This window comes from Meleagris gallopavo, chromosome 11, assembly GCF_905368555.1.
Source record: "Meleagris gallopavo chromosome 11, MGAL_WU_HG_1.1, whole genome shotgun sequence".
In the NCBI taxonomy this organism is placed as follows: Eukaryota; Metazoa; Chordata; class Aves; order Galliformes; family Phasianidae; genus Meleagris; species Meleagris gallopavo.
In genome coordinates, this window is record NC_139414.1 from 14,012,656 (window position 1) to 14,029,318 (window position 16,663).

A 16,663-nucleotide genomic window follows, 5' to 3' on the forward strand; every position below is an offset into this window, starting at 1 on the left:
GCAAGCTCCAAACCCATCCTGTCTGCAGGAATACACCCCAGCAATTCCTCTGCCACTTCCTGTGAAAAAATGCTCTTCAGCTCACATCCTACCTTTGAGCAAATTATGCCAAGCGCTTCTTGCCCAGAGCAACAAATGCCCAGTTATGCATCCAAAAGATCTGATCCACAACCCCAGGAAAACCAAACCTCCTAAGTAGTATTCATCCTCATTTAAAAGGACAAAATTAAAACACAGATGTAACTTTGTAACAAGAGGACTAAAGCTTAAAATCAGGGGAGTATGATAACAAGTTTGAATCAGCCTGAAAACACCAGTTAGCAGAGGAGGCACAAGCACCACTAACCAGCAGAGGAACTACACGTCGTATTTCAGCAGCGGCCCTTCCCAAGCACAGGATGAGGTGCAGTAATGGTGTCTGAGGCACAGGGCTGGCTGCTAGGCAGCCCCCAGAGCTGCCACTGAAAGCTCTCTGTCCGTGTTACATGCTCCAAATGACAAGAGGAATGCAGTGGTGGATCTCCACTGCAGATTCCTGAGCATGGCTTTAGTTGCCATGAATAAAACAGGAAGCCAAGCATGCTCCAGGTTCTCCCCTATCCCCGACTTTCTGGATGAGCCACAGTTTCCTTTCAGGAAGGAGAAAGGAAAGGGGGAAAAAATAAAGAGAAGCAGTATCAGATGGAGAAAAAAACTTCTCACTAGGGAAAAATAAAGAGTAACAGGAAAAGCTATACGCTTTTCCTTCGTCCAGTTAAACATGCTAAACTTCTGCAGTTCTCTAACAGGATGGTTAAATATTAACATTTGAAATAAATATATCTATGTGTTCAACAGCCTTTTTAACATACACACTCGCTCAGGAGACAGGAATCTTTCTTAAGCTGTATTTTACTTGCTGACCACATGCATATATACCCATTTAACTCTACACTGCTTCGCTGCCTCACTGCGTTATCCAGAAACTAGAAGAGCGTGACTGAATGGAAGCGTAAATTATCTTTATACCTAGGCCTGGAGAAACATTTTGCCTTTGAGCCCAAGCCACTAAAGTTCCCTTTCCCTGCTACAGAAGGCTTTGCTGGGTCAGTTTCTGCTGACTGCTGATCCGCATGCCTGCCTCCACCAGCAGCCACGCACGCACATTGATGCAATCCCACTAAACGAAACAAAAAACCCAGGTCGCTCACTAAAGCAGCAGTGATGCACTTACCAGCATCCAGGCAAGCTCCTGCACTAATACGCTTCCCTCTCGCGCAGATCAAATTTGGAACAAGGTCCAGCAGCAAAAGAGAACTGAAAAGTGACCACAACAGGCTTCCAAAACAAGAATGAAAAAAAAAAAAAAAAAAAAAACCCTTACTAAAGGAATTCAAATCCTGCTTCCACCAGACCCTGAGTCACCTCCCCTCCCTTGCAATAGATCAGAGCAATGGGTAAACATTTCCAAATATGGAGATCAAAACTCCAAAGGATGTCAAAAAAATCACCCTTCTTTGTCTGGCTTTGGCACGGGGACGACTTGCCCCTCTCGAGCCTGAATTCCAAATACTGAGCACATCACCATTGCTGACCTGAGCGCAGTCTGAACCTGGTGCTGCGCGTCGCTGCCACATCCTGCCTTACACGGTTCCTGACCCAGTGTGTGACAATAGGCGTTTTTGTCCCCTTCCAGGGATGAATAGAGAGACACAACGGGGCAGGTCCAGGAGGCATCATCTTTCATCTACAATTGCTATTGGAAACGTCCCTCTCATCCCTTACCTTACCAGAAAACCCAATAGGTAAATTTAGTCTCTGTTTATAGTGATCAGGAAAGACAAGACCCAGCAACCAGTCCCTCTGAGAGGGGCATCAGGCCAACCCGGCCAGTAAAGCACAATCAGGACTGCACATGGCCTTGAGGTCCTGATCCTGCTGCTCAACTGGGACAGGGAAGCGTTCTCCTCATCTGACTCAGTTAGTTCTTTGCAAAAAGTATATAGTTAACACTGTGGAGAGGAACATGTCCTGGACAAGCAAAGATCTCCCCGCATCTAAAAAGAGCTCCAGGACAACAGCATCCCTAGATCCCAAAGTCATCTTCCAGCCTGTAACCAAAAACCTCTGTTTCAATAAGGAGCCCCCAGGCTTCAAGAGAAAAGGCTCACTGCTACCTGGGCAGAGATGCACAACACAGGGATGCCATGGCAGACAGAAGCAGATTAACACCGTACTTCTCCACTCCAACAGCAACGCTCAGCCTGTGCAGCAATGTGGGAAGGCAGACATCTTGCTTCCAGGGCAGAGCCCACCCTCACAAAAAAGCTATTCGCTCCCACCAGACACAGCATGGCCCTCTCCCACCGGCCCACAGCTGCCCTGTGCCAACCTGCAGCCCAGCAGGAGGGGAACGCGCCCACCAGCACAGCAAAACCTTCCCAGCCCCTCTGCCCCAGCAGCCTCTCAGTAGCTGTAGCCAGGAACACAGTGCTGAGGAATGTGCAAATTGGACGTTTGCAAGGGGAACAGGCTGCCCAGGCAGTTGCTACCAGAGTGATTCCCCAGCACCACCCACAAGATGCTATTGAATTTGTAGGAAAGGAATTCCAGAGCTGACTCTGCCCATGTATGGCCACAAAAAGTAGTGAAAAAAAAAAAAAGTGTCATTATGGCCCATCTGGCTTTCACTGATACCAAAGCACAAACTGCAGGAGAAGCCAAAATCCCTCAGTAACAGTAGCTGCACATTTACTTCCAGCGGCAGGGGTCAGGGCCCAAGACAGTGTGAGTTTAGTCACTGACACCACAGGTGACAGGAAACATCTAAACCTGTGCATCACAAGAAAACAAAGCTTTCTCTCTTTTGAAATAAAACATTTAACTCGGTCATCTGTCACTTCCACTGCAAAAAGTAAACCTTACAAGGCAGCACAGCACACGTCCTTACAGACAGTTGTAGAGGCAGCTCTGAACAACCAACAGCTCAGGTGGCACTGAGTGGCACAGCCAGGCAATGCCAGTGCACTGTATTCCCAAAACGTGGACTGGGACCAATGGTCTGTGGGCAGCTAATCAATTATTCTTCTTAAACCCCCTAAAACCTTTCCCCAGAGCTATGTGTCCCACATAGCCAGCAGGAAGGATGTCCTCCATGGTCAGAAATGGAAACTTTTTAAGCACTACAGCCACCAGGGCAAAAGATGCTCCAAAACCATGGTGAGATCGGTTGTAAATGTCCATGGAAAAGTTCTGCCAACTTAGACATTTACAGCCCATCATAAAAAACAATTCCTAGGTATTGTCAGTGCCAGGAGAAGCAGCAGGATGAAGCAGAAGGAAGGTAAGAAAGGGAACAAAAAAAAAAAAAAATCCATCCTTGGGAATGCACCAATCTCTACTGCTCCAGGCTCCCACAGCACTTTTGGAGCCAGGATCTCCTTAACAGTTAAATGCCAATACCTCGCCTGCCCTGCCAGCAGGGGAAATATCAGCTGTGTCAGCTCGAGAGGCAAAAGGCTTACCGAACCAGAGAGGAATGCAGGCGGCAGTGGCACACACTGGGGACAGGGAAATGAAACCCCAGGGAAGGCTGTAACTGCTGCTGCTTTGCACAGAGGTCAGGCGAGGTACGCTTTATGGCTCCTGGGGCTGAAGCTTGGCTGTGTGACCTTAGCAGGACTCCCATGCCAGAAATGAATATCACTGTTAGAGGGGCTGGGGGCACGGGGACCGAGCACACGAGGACAAGGCAGCTCCTGGCAGGCAGCCCAGTGCAGCCCTTCAGTGCCCAGAGCTTGAGAGAAAGTGCTGCAGCTTCATGGGAACAGTGCCAAGGATGGGGCACAACAGCAACCCACCATCCAGGATTAAGGATGTGTGTTCCCTCCAGCGGAGTCTGCTGATTGCAGACCCCTCTATGTGGCATTAGGATGTCTCTTCAGGTTCCAATTGAAATGGCACTATGACTTCTCTTGCTATTATACTTAAACATTGGTACCTAAGAATGAGCTGAGTCAGCGCCTCTGTTTAAGAGCACCTTTTACTCCAAATGACAGAGTGATTTGTCATTTGGACATATCTGTGTGCCACCACAGCTGAATCAGGGAGCTCTCAGCTGCACCACCAGTCCCCCTCCTTGCCATACTCCCAACCCTGCAGGGTAAAAGTAAAAGTTCAAGGGTCTGGGAATAAAACCTAATCCAAGCCTCCTGCACAGCAGCATAGCTCATTATCACTTGGACAATCAGTCAGGCGTGACTGATTTCCTTAAAATAGTATTACAAAAGCAGGATTCCCAGAATATTTGATTCATAAAAATGCCTTGAAGAGGCTGAAAGCACAACTTGCACAACAGACGTAGCACGGGGACTGCTGCAGCATCACAGAGATACATAAACCCACAACCCCTCCCACAACACGCACAAAAGCAGGCTTAGGACTTGCAAGCTGAAGTCCTGCACAGCCAAAAGTTAGCACAAACATTTGGGACAGTTCCACTTTGCAGGCAAAAGCAAAAAACCAGGTGCAAGGAATAAATACAGAAAGTAAAGCAGGCAAAGCAGGTGCTGGCTTGTAAAACCTTGGCCAGAGAGACTCCCCAGGAGGTTGAATCTGGTAGCTTTACAACAGTTTCACAGAGACACAGAAGAGACAGAAAAAGAAAAAAAAAAAGAGAACATGAATGCATATGCATTCCTTATTGCCATATATAGTATATACAGACATTTGGTATATACACCCTCAAGCTCTCACATGCCATCACAGAGCATATCCTATATATGCATTGCACATCCTTGGTTCCATGTGCCTAGATCTGTACTGCACCCGTGTACGTATACACATGTCTATATGCATTTCTTATGCTTGCATTTGTCAGCACACCCAACCACCACCCATGAACGCGTGCTGCCACACAACGCACCACGCAGCCTCGACACTCACAGCTTCTTGCTGGTGCTGAGCCCTTTCTCTTCCAGCTCTCACTGAGCAAAGAGCACGAGGAAATCACCGTTGTACCCCATTTTCTAGTGATCCCAACTCCTCCACAATCAGTTAAAAGACTTTTCTCCCCTAAAAGAGTCACAAACAATATGCTACTGTCATAAAGAGCCACAAATCCTTCTGAGAAGTCACCCCATACATCTGTGACATGTGGTTACATACCGGCTCCCGCGCTGCACAGCCTTGCTGGTGGGATGAACTCGGAGCGAGGCTTCTGGAGACACGCAGGGTGCTGCCAGAGTCACGACTTTGGGTTTCTTTCACAGCCCTGCAAAGAGAAGAGTTACCATGTGATGCATGCTGGTTGGGCTTCTGACGGCTCTTCTCTAAAACTTGCATCTTAACCCACACAACTTCTGGGAAACGGAGCATTTTCCTTCCCCAGCTTTTTTAGACTGAAGCCTCCGTATTTCTGGACTGCTTTACAGCAGCCACCCTCTGTGCCCCATGAAACCAAACATCACCACCTCTAATCACCGAGCTCTAAGGTGCCACACTAGGACGTACCAGATGTGACAGTTTGTAAAGGTAGGGATGCAAGGCATAAATTGAAGCACAAAACGCTTAGATCTGTCCTTTGAGCCAACAAAGGAAGCAGGAGGTATTATTCCTGTTTCGAAGCTCGTGGGATTTGCTGTTACTTTAACTGAGTTACTTTAACTGAGTTGCTGCTGTGTTTCCCTGTGCAGCAGATGCAGGCAGAGCAGAGAGGTCAGCCCACCATTGGCCAGGCCATACAAGTGGCACCCTGCATGCATGACCCCATGACACACTGCTGAGTGCATCCACAGAGATAGGCGGCATCTGAACTGCACACTCCTTCCTGCCCCTGCCCAGCATCTCATTCCAGCCACAACCCCAGCACTCTGATATCCCCATCCCTGCTGATGACAAGTGCAGGATCACTTCATTATTACATCTCAATACAAAAATACTACTGCTGTTTGCTGCCATAATGACGGAAATGCTCAGTTCAGGCTTGTGCTTGCTTTACCTGAACCACTCCTAAGGATGTGCGTGAGCCCACAAGTCCACCAGCAACATACAGCAGAACACAAGAGGTAGCTCACAGTCCAGGTCTCCAAGCAATGGTACATCTCCATCATACCAATGCCACAAGAGTACACTGATGTCCAAACTGACCCCTGGGGCACCTCCCCAGCTCACCCCCATGGACCCTGTGTTGGCAGCCAGCCCACAGAGCCCATGTGTGGGTAGGGCAGGTACAGAAGTCCCTGAGAGCCTCAGTGCTGCCTTCAGGTGCAGAGAGGACAAACGGGGCCAGAGATAGCAGCGGCCTCTCCCACTCACCACAGGGTTAGGAAATTAAGATGAGTTACTGCACGGTTTTATTGCTGCTGAATTCAGCCACGGAGCAATTTCTCTTCATCCATCAAGGAGGAGACAAGTATAAGCAAATATTATGGTTGCGCAAGTTTACTTTTCATTCTAAAATGATGTAGAGTTATATACAATTTAGGTCCTTCCCACAGGCTCCTGGCAATATGCCCTTCGGTCTTATCTGCAAAGGCAGAAGACAACAACATTCCCCTCTGGTTCCAACACTGTTTCAATTCAATCCACAACAGCACCTCTGGGAGCTCCAGGTAAAACAATATTCTTGGGATCCAACCTGTGTTTAGAAGACCTTGGCTAAGGTTTGTCTTTCAGCGAGTTTAACTCAAGAAATATTTATCAGATCAGTTACAGGATGCCAGCAGACTCAGCTCACTGACCCACACCCTCTCCTCCCTGCTGTGGCTGTCCCCATCGCTTATCCCACTGCACGGCCACAGGCTTGCAGCAAACCCACTCCTCCCTGCCTCAGCTCACCTGAGCTCAAGGTTACCCATATCCCAGAGCTGATATGGGGCCGTAGGGCAGCACCCTGTCCCAAAGAAGCACCTGCCCCTCTCTCTGATATGGCTCCTCAGCGATGCCCATCCCCACTTTGGCTCAGGAGAAGAGCACAACGCACAGACATACTCCAGTGATCACCATCAACACAAGTCTTTGCTCCACTGGAGTGCCCAGGGAAATACTTCTGAAGACCAACCCTAAGGAGACACCTCTGGGTTTCCCACTTCTCCCAGCAACCTCTGTGGGGAACGTTCAGCTGCTTTTGCAGCAGAAATACCAATAACAGACATCTGTTTGCTGTACACAACTCCAGCCCTTCTCTAGCTTACCACAATGGATGCTCAGCGGTCAGCACGTGTCTAATTCTGATTATAATCCTGCACCAAAAGATTCCAGATTGCAATTACAGCACTGCAAGAGGTAACAGCAGAAAGTCCCTTTGGTAACACAGCTCAGCAGAACACAGCTCCCATCTGGCAGAACCCAACACAGCGGTGTGCTCATGCCTTCAGAGCAGCAGCTGCAGGGACAGACTTCCCAGTCCAGGCAGATGGATGTGCACACACGTGAAACTCTATTTTTATGTTTAGTGCAGTACAGACCACTTATTTTAATGCACCCTCAAGCATTTCAAAAGGCAGTTGTTTGTCATTTAAAAGCATTTTAAAGCAAAGCCAAACAGCAGGAATCAGTTGGCACAGTCAAAGCACTGAGCAGCCCCTGAACAAAGTACCATAATAGGGACTTATTAAAAAGTATTTTCTTCTTTTTTCCCCCCCCACTAGCTAAATTTCAGGTACAGTTCACAAAAAAACTGTTCAGAAGTTCTAAAGCCATCCCAACTGAAAGATACAAAGGTGAAGGTGATCTAAGTGCCAAATCCTGAGATGTGATGTCCAGAAGCAGCCCATGCACTACTGCTGACACCAATGCTGTGCCACTGACAGCACAGATCAACAACACCTCACGATAAAAAACACCTTCATTTAAAGCACAAGAACAATACGTAAAGCAAGGCTTCCTGTTTACTGATCTACCTTTAAATCTGGTTTACGCTTGAAAGTCTTACAAGTACCCAGAGTTCAATTCCTATCATTGTTTCCTTAAATCAATACTGCTATACTTGTAGAAGCTGCAGCCTGAGCACCAATACAGCTGGGATAAAGCAGCCTCACATTGGGAAACTCAGTATCAGCCTGAGCACTCCAAGGAAAATTGGAGTTGTAACTGCTCTGGTTGCCAGTTTTCAAGCACTGACAAGTTCAGAGAGTCAGCCACCAGCACAGCCTGACAGGGGTCTGCTCCCATAGGGCTGGCAGGTACATGTACAGGTCCCCACATGACAGCCCCACTCAATCTGACCTTTTCATTTTAAATGAAAAACACTTAAAAGCCTGCACTGCTTTGACATATGCATTTTTGTCTTTCCCACACGGTTCCAATATTTGTTGTTTGCTGGCCAAAGTCCCCAGCTCAGAAATCTCAAGTTATTTCCTCTGCTCCAGCAGTTCTGACCATCACTGGCAAAGCTATCCAAGCTCCCCATGCACTGCACAGTTAGGACAACAAGATTCTTCCTATGAAAATCTCAGCTTGGAGTCTTACACTGCCTTAAAACTCAGGTTATACGCACAGGAAGCTCTACCTAAACCTGAACACATGCCCTGAGACACAGACCCATCTTGCTAACGCAGGACACTGATGCCTGCAGGATCCCTATCAGCCTTCTGTGCTTACTTGTTTCTGTGCTTCTCAGGTTTCATTTATTAAACTGCTCAATTCAAAAGAATATTGCTGAAGCTATCTAACACAAAGATCATGCAAGATAACTAAAGCTGGAGACGTTTCCTTTTTGCTGCTCTTCAGCAATGCCAGCAGCAGCACCTGCTCAGAAATTCACCAATACACACACCAACAAAGTGATGGGCCCAGCTGCTGCTTTCACTTGGAGGCCGGATCCTGGGATGGTGTAAAGCAACAAGCACGCCATGCAAATCTGGAGTTACGATCTACAAGGAAGCACATGTCCTTTTTTTATTGTCCTCAGCCATGAGCTGTCTGCAAATTTGCCACCACCACACGTGTCAAAATGGGCAATCATGGGACTTATCACTTCCAAACGCCTGGTCCTGGTTGCAGCAGGACCTGTCAGCATCAGCTGTGATGGGAGGAATTAGCAGCAACTGAACAGCAAACCCGCAGGCTGGAGGGCAGGAGAGACTGTTCTAGCATGCTCCTTCAGGCACAGTGGGGCTGAATCCAGCTTCCTCAGATAGACTACAGTAGTAAAACACGTGGGAAGTTACTCAGGCATGATGCATTTAGATAGTAGACAAGGAAGCTGCGTGCAGCTGTCCCTGCAGCACCCCAATGGCTCCCACTTGGGGCACTTGGGCAACAGCGTAAGGATGGCAACTGCAGTGCTATAATGGGTGGCAGGGTGGCAAAGTTTTTGGTTACAGCAAATGAGAACGAGCCCAAATGCAGTAGCCACAGATACAGAAATGAAAGAAAAGAGCTGTTTACCTTTAGAAGGCCTCAGGTGTGCAGAGATCTCCAACAAGAGATGCCTCACCTCCACTGCCAGCCCTTCAATGATGTCTGGGAAGGGGTGGATCCTGGCTCCAACCTTTCCAGTCACTCAGGTACATTGCATGCACCTGAGCTCCCGGGGCTGGCCCTGCTTTCCCACCAGGTGCACAATCACTGTTTGAGGCTGTGATTTAGCATTTCCACTACAGCAACCCAGCAGCAGAAGCCACAGCACAGCCCTGTTATCGTAAACACACAAAAAGATGGAAAGGAAAGAAGGAGGGCTAAGGAATGAGAGGAATCCGTGTGCCCATGCCAGGGAGCTCATGGGTCCCACACTGGAATGACCTTTCAGCAGTTCCCCGCACTGCCAGCTGTGATTTATGGGTCTGTAACACACACCAGGACTGGACCCCGTATTTTCAAGCACAGGCTGCTGGTCTCATCCCGTTTGCATCCTTGGAAGTGGAAGATTTTCAGAGCAGCCTCATTGAGTCCCCCCTGCACGCACCGTTTGCTGTCTGCATTTTGCTAAGCCCCGTCAGAGAGACTTCGAGCAAAAGGGGGGCAGTTCATTTTCTCACTTGAATGCACCCCAGCTTCTTGATCAAAGAAGAATAATTGATTTCACTTTCATTCTCATGCAGTATAAGAGCACTACAGAGCCTGGGTTTCAAACAAAGGATAATGTTTTGCAATTCAAAAGTAAAAAAATGCCATTCTTTTCCCCCAGTCTCACTAGGCAGCCCCAGCAGAACACTGCCCGTCTCCCAGGTCTGAAGTCAGACCAACAGTGACCAAGTGCATAAGGAAGCGGAGGACAAACACTGCATCCCAGTTCCTGGAGACAGAAGGCATCTGGCTGTCCCCAGTCTCAGCTCAGGGTCCCCTGTAGCCCACGTTCAGGCTGAAATCCCACAGCACAGAGACAGCATTTCTGCGCCCATATGCTGTCAGTGGTGTTGCTTATGATAACAGCAACAAAAACAGAAGTTAAATGTTATCACGAAGTACTATCTTCCTTCGTCCATTTGAGATTTAAATGGCAAGAATTTGAGGGTAAGGGTCACCTCTTCCCAGGCTTGTTCGAGTTACACCACAACTAAACCCTTGGCAAATGAAACTTTACAGCCCTGAGCCAACCAGAGACTCTCTGTGGTTCAAGGCTTTCGTTTTACCCAATTTCTGCCAGGTCGTTTGAGAACTGCTACAGCTACTGGGCAGCCAGCTGGACTCCCCATTGCTATGCCCACTTATAAGCATTACAATCCATCACAACGTTTGAAAAAGAACAGCAATGTAGGACCAGCAAATCTCTCCATCTGGTTTAGAACCGTCCATTCCCTCCTCACCCCCGTCTTCACAGATGCCTAAGCATGAGTTATCTTCTTTCATTTTCATCTTACTAGCAAAATTCTATAGTTTCAGACTTGGAAGGAATACTTTCAGCTGAGGTTACAACATCTATATTAAGAAGAAGAAAAAAAGAACAATTTCTTAGTGTAGTTGCTCCACCAACCTTCTTTCCAAACAACTGGATCAAGAGGCTGAGTACACCTATTTCTCCAGAAATAGAAGAAAAATAAAGAGGAAAAAAAACCAATGGGGCAGAGGGGCAAAGGTTAAAATAGAAGCGTGGCAATCAGCAGCCTTATCACTGAGTGCTTCTCATGAAAACATGTTTGTTTTCAACAAACGTTACCATCACAAATGGAAAAATAGGAAAATGAACCTTTTTGCTTTACAGAACTAGGACTGAATTGTAAGCAGATATTTCCTGCAGAAAACTCAACCTTGACAAAAAGTCATTTATACCAAATATAGATTCAAAATCTGGAGAAATCCTAACGCGTCCTACTAACTACACTTACTACATTTCAAAACTAGGAGGAACACAGGTGTCTGTAGACACATCCACCCTCTGAATGAGAAAGTACAACTACTTCCATTATAGATGAGGACTGTGAGACATAGAAAATCTATTAAAAGGCTGTTTTAGTTCAGATTACCCCAGCTCCAGTCAGAATGCAGGTCTCTCACTGTGTTAGGCCCTTTGGAGGCAGTTTTTCAGGCCACATTCTGTAACAATGCACTTCTCCCTGCTGCCACAGAGCCCAAGTTCCCATGTGAGGCTGGGGAGGAAAAGAGAAGACAAAGCCCACACGAATGTCTGTCCACCTCTTCTCACCAAGAGGAAACCAGAGCATCATCCCCCACCACCACCACCACCCCAGGGTGCACGAGCCTCAGCATCAACAGCTAAAATAAGGTGCTGCATGATATCCCCGAAACGAAAATGGTAGAAGCTCAGTTTAGGTCATGGAGTTACAATGGAAAGGAAATGTGATCCTAATCCCCTGGCTCAGCACTCCTGTGAACCCACCGTCCCGTTGCATGGCTGTCTTAACACCTGTCTTAACACAACAGCCTGACCACCTGCCTGCACGACCACAGCTCCACACCCATCTCCTATGTGTCAGTCAGGGAGCCACCATTGCATCATACAGCGGTAGGGACAGCAGGGACAGGAGCCCCCACGTACACCTGTGATGCACTGGTTGCATAGCACCAGCTCTGTCTGCACTCCTGTCTTCCAGCTGGGCAAGTAGGGCTCAAGTTCAAGCTCCAATAAGCCCAAAGTACCATGTAACAGAAGTGGCCTCACAGGCTTCCATGGGAATGCTGCCGTTTATCCTCCTGCCAAAGGGGTAAAAAATGGTTGCAGTTTATAACACAGTTTCCTTCTGGTAAATGCAAGTATTATTGTTTCTTTTTTCCTCTCCTGATTAAAAATTAAGAACAAAAAGTCTTCAGCCACTCTGTGCTATTTTATCTTGACCTAGAGAAGTAGGTACACTGGATTTGCACATTTCCTTTGTTCTATGCTCAATACAGAGAGCGGCTATAACAGCTGTACTCCTGGACCTGCACAACTCAGTTCATTTTGTCTTTCTCTTTCTCTAGGAAAAGAATGAGGCTTTTGGTTTGCAGAATGGTGAAGTTATCAATTCACAGAATCATAAAGGTTGGAAAAGACCACTCATTTAATCCAACTGTCAACCCATCACAACCATGCCCACTAACCACATCCCTAAGATATCTCAGCATCTCTCAGCTCCTTCACCGGCATTCACAGGCAGAGATCCCAATTCTGCCCACGTAACTGACATTTTCTCAGCGCAAAGATCCCTTGACCATTAATTCTCCATTTTCTTCCAAGAGAATGCTGCACAAGTTTTCTCCAGCCTGATGTTCCTGAGCACAGTATTTCAGAAAAGCACAGCCTACTTGTCTCACATGCCAGCACTGTGTGGGTGCAACATCACACCACAGTGCGAAACACTTTGAGACCAAGGAAGATCTCTTCAACCTTCTTCCATCTCGCTGGTGTGATTCACAAGAGCACCAGGCAGTGTAACGCTGCAGTCGTACCTGTCCTCACCCACTCCTACTCTACCATACTGAGCTTGTCAGCAGGAGTTTCATCACCGGCACTGAAGCCAGCGCTTAATTTATCAAAGCGATTGGTTTGTTTGTTGCTTTTGTTAACAAAAAAAAAAAAAAAAAAAAGTGGTGAGGGAGAAAAATAGAAAGGAACTTCTGGAGACAAGGATCTCTCTATCAGACTTGCCAGCTGATGTTTTCAAAGACTCACGTGGCACAGCACCACATCAGCTGGCATCCAGCATGCAAACAAGCGAGGCCAGCTCCACACCAGCCATCCACCAGGCTCCAGGAGAGGTAGCAACTGCAGTCAAGAGAAAAGAAGGAGAAAGATTCACACTGCATCCATCACAAGAGGTATGGCCACATGCCTGGTCATCACCCATGAAGGACACAAAGAATAAAGTCACGGAGGAAAAAAAGCATCTCTGTAAGCAGCCACTGTCAGAGAGCAGAGGCCACACACAAGCCAGCAGTCACAGGGCTGACCATGCAGCACTGAGAGATATCACACAGCCTTCAGTCCAGCAACAGAAGACATCTGCGGGGGAAGAGCTGGCAAGGGAAGACAGTTTCCTATGAAACCAGCAAGACTGCACATTGCAGAGGCTAACAGCAGCCATTTGCCCACAGCCACCATATATCCTGTTACAACTCCCTGAAACACAGCTGACTCGATCCCCAGTCTTTATCAGTATTCACAGAGACCAAAGAAGGTCAACAGAGTCGTCATCCAGGAACAGAAAACAAGCACAGGCGAGCTCAATGGGAACTTGACAGGACAAGAATGACTGCAGTCACAGAGGAGCAAGAAGAGCTCACAAGCCTGGCCCTCTTTTGCTGAGGCTCTCAAAGAAGACAAAACCCCTGACCTTTGATTAAACTACGCTACTCTCAGAAGAGGGGGTGGTTTAGGGGCCCAGGGACTCAATAAGAAACTATTTATCTCAAGGTCACGGGTTCATCCCCTCTCCAAGTTCTTTTTGCTTAGTCAATTAAAAGAAGGGACTCGATCTGCATTAAAAAACCTGTTACTAAGGGCACAGTCAGATACTGCCTTGTGAAACAGGTGGATTAAGAAGATACAGCAGCTCTGCAGCTCCTTGCAATCACAGCAATGCCGGGAACATACCAGAGTGCAGAGCACAGCCTGCTTTTGTGCCCAGAGCAGCAAAGCATAGGAGTGGACCACCAGCAGGGCCTCCAGCACCAGCCTGGACATCCCCACAAGAAGCACTACTCATGGGGCTTATTCTGCTCTGGCCTCCAAGCCAGTTCCAGGGAGACTCACAGCATCCCTGAGGTGCACAGAGGCCAAAAGCCCACCACAAGGTCATGGTGGGGACAGGGAGTCTTTGCTGTCTGCAGTCCAAACACAGGGGATGTCCACAGACATCTTTCAGCCCTCAGCCCTGTGGTGCTACAGGACACTCCCACAAAACCCCTAGAAGAGGCCATATGAGCCTTTCCTGTGGCTGCCCTGCTATCCAGCCCATCCAATGACACATGCAGAGAGAGAGCAGGGAGGAGAAGACATCTCTCACCGCACCACTGGGCCCAGAGCAATGTGTGAATCAAAGTTAATGCATATCTGAAACCAATTACTGATAGAAACCAAACTATCTAGGAACTCCAGCTGCTGCTTCAGAGTTCCCAGTAATGAGTGTAGTCAAAACCTTTTCTTATTTTCTAACCCAAAAAAAGCAGAGACTAAACATGCTCCAGTACATGGGGTACGCACACATCTCTGTCTTTTAACAGCTTCCCACCAAGAAAATCCAATCCCCCCCCCAGAAAAAGTTGCTGTGAGGTTTCATAACATTTTTAACATCTGCATACTTTTTCCCTATATTTCCTTTCATCCAGAAGCAACTTTCAGCTGAGAAAGGATTCAAGCACAAACTCATGGCAACTCTGACAGTAAGACCTGACCCTCCTTTAGTCAAGGGAATGAGCTCCCCATGCATGATGGCTGGTGTGAATAAAATGGTGAAATAGAGGGTCCTGGAAACAAGTGGGAAGCAAGCAGAGCTCAGAGCTCCCTTCCATTTCCCACTGAGGGTAATTATTGCAGAGAGGACCGCATATCCTTTTGGCTTTTAATTAGTGGCAAACCAAGTCAACCTCGGCTCATATTAGTGAGAAACTATTAGGGGCTATGGATCTGCAGCCAAGGAAAACAAATCCACACCGGTCCTTCACCCCAAGAATAACTTCTGATTGTCAAGTACAGTTACCAGGGGAATGAATAGCTTCTCCTGCAAGCGCCTCAGTCAATTAAACTAATGCAGACAAAAAGGCCAGGCAGCGGTGGCTGCAGAAAGCACAGGGTGAGTCAGATGCACGCGCCTGGCAAACAGGGAGCACCAGGAGCAGGTTCAGAATGATGATGGAGATTAGCAGTCCACAGCCACCGTGCTACCAGAATACACTGGAGGCTTCTCCACGGGATGCTGAACAGGAGAAGCTGATATCCTGAGCTGTGATTCATATTTAGCAGAGAACAACAAAGATCTGAGTGAGGAAACGCCTACAAAAAGTCCTTGATTTATCTGTAATTCAGAACTGTCCCATTGCTGCCTCACACCCCACTCAGCAGCCTTATAATCCTGCCTGAAACTCGGGGCAAAAATCACCACAAAATAGAAGCTGGGAGAAACAAGTACAATCCTGGGCCCTTTTTAAACACGAAAGCCAAACATTTAAAACATCCTGATCATCTTCCTAAGCACCCACCAAAAAAAATCCAGTTGCAGCAGGAACTTGCTTTAGGTCAGGCTGCTCTTTGCAGATAGGCACTAATAATCCATACACCAGGATGATTCTTTTTCCCCTTGTGCAGCTGAATTTTATTAAGATGGGTATGGATCTTGGAGGCTACGCTGACTTACAGAACCTTCCTTATTTCTTGCTTTTCTGTGATGTGCCATAGCTTCATACTCTTTGAAAACAATTAGCCAAACACCCCCAAGTTCCGCTTAAAAAGTAAGGGAAAACAAAGCAGCAGGGAGTTTTTGGAAAAAGGCAAGGCAGCAAACAAAATCCACTGCTACCTCCTTTTAATTGGGTTTTAACCAAGTGTGTATGTGCATATCCAGGTCTAAATCCCACCTCCCCCCTGAAAAACTGAAGGAAGTTCTGCTGTGGTTGGTACAGCCCGACGTCACCAAGGCAGTGCTATGCAAAGTTGAGCCCACACTGCCGTGGACGTGTCCCAGCTCAGACGTGTTCCTCTAACGGGTGCTGCTTGGATCCCAAGCATCTCTCTAGAAAAGTGCAATGCTATTTAACTTCCTCATGAGCTCAAGCTGCTGCCAAACATCTGCTGTGATTAGCTGGTTTGTGTTTGTGAAGTGCACACAAAAGTTATCACAAGGAAGGAACTGGCTTATTTATGGATGTGAATGCTGGACCGAGACCTAAACCCACACTCTGTATTTGCACATGTGGCCTTATCTCCCCTCCCAGATATCACCGTCTGAAGCGAGGATGGAGGCATGAGGTGCTGCCTTGAGTGCTCTCGGCCAGTAGGTCTGCGGGCTCCAAGAAGCCATGCTGCAGCTGATGAGCCACCCAAATTCCTGCTGGCAGGGGACTTTGCAGCAGGTTACACATTACTCTTGGGTGTCCCTCCCTCCCACAAAGGCCTCCGGTGACTAAGTGCTGAGGAATGAGACAGAGGAGCCTGCACAGCTCAGGGGCCACCATAAAGAGCGCTGCAGGAACAGAGCTCCCCAGCAAAGAGCCCAAGTATGTTCTAAATGGACACAAGCAACTTCATGATAAGAATTATATACGCTAATTACCTGCAATAGCACACCAGCGCCTTATGTGACTTAGAATT

The 16,663-nt window shown here is 47.6% G+C and overlaps 1 protein-coding gene across 13 annotated transcripts in view; it reads right to left on the reverse strand.

The window, feature by feature from the left end:
- The window catches only part of LPP (LIM domain containing preferred translocation partner in lipoma), a 321,092-nt gene that overhangs the window by 294,455 nt on the left and 9,974 nt on the right, over window positions 1–16,663 (reverse strand). For 5 of the 13 annotated variants that reach the window (XM_085232828.1, XM_085232827.1, XM_085232817.1 and 2 more), the window contains exon 2: window positions 5,146–5,251. The gene's annotated coding sequence lies outside the window, so the exon portion shown is untranslated. Of the gene's footprint in view, window positions 1–1,213; window positions 1,375–4,923; window positions 5,053–5,145; window positions 5,252–13,030; window positions 13,104–16,663 lie in introns of those variants that run through there. The other 8 variants (XM_085232829.1, XM_085232822.1, XM_085232823.1 and 5 more) reach the window with 5 other exon arrangements.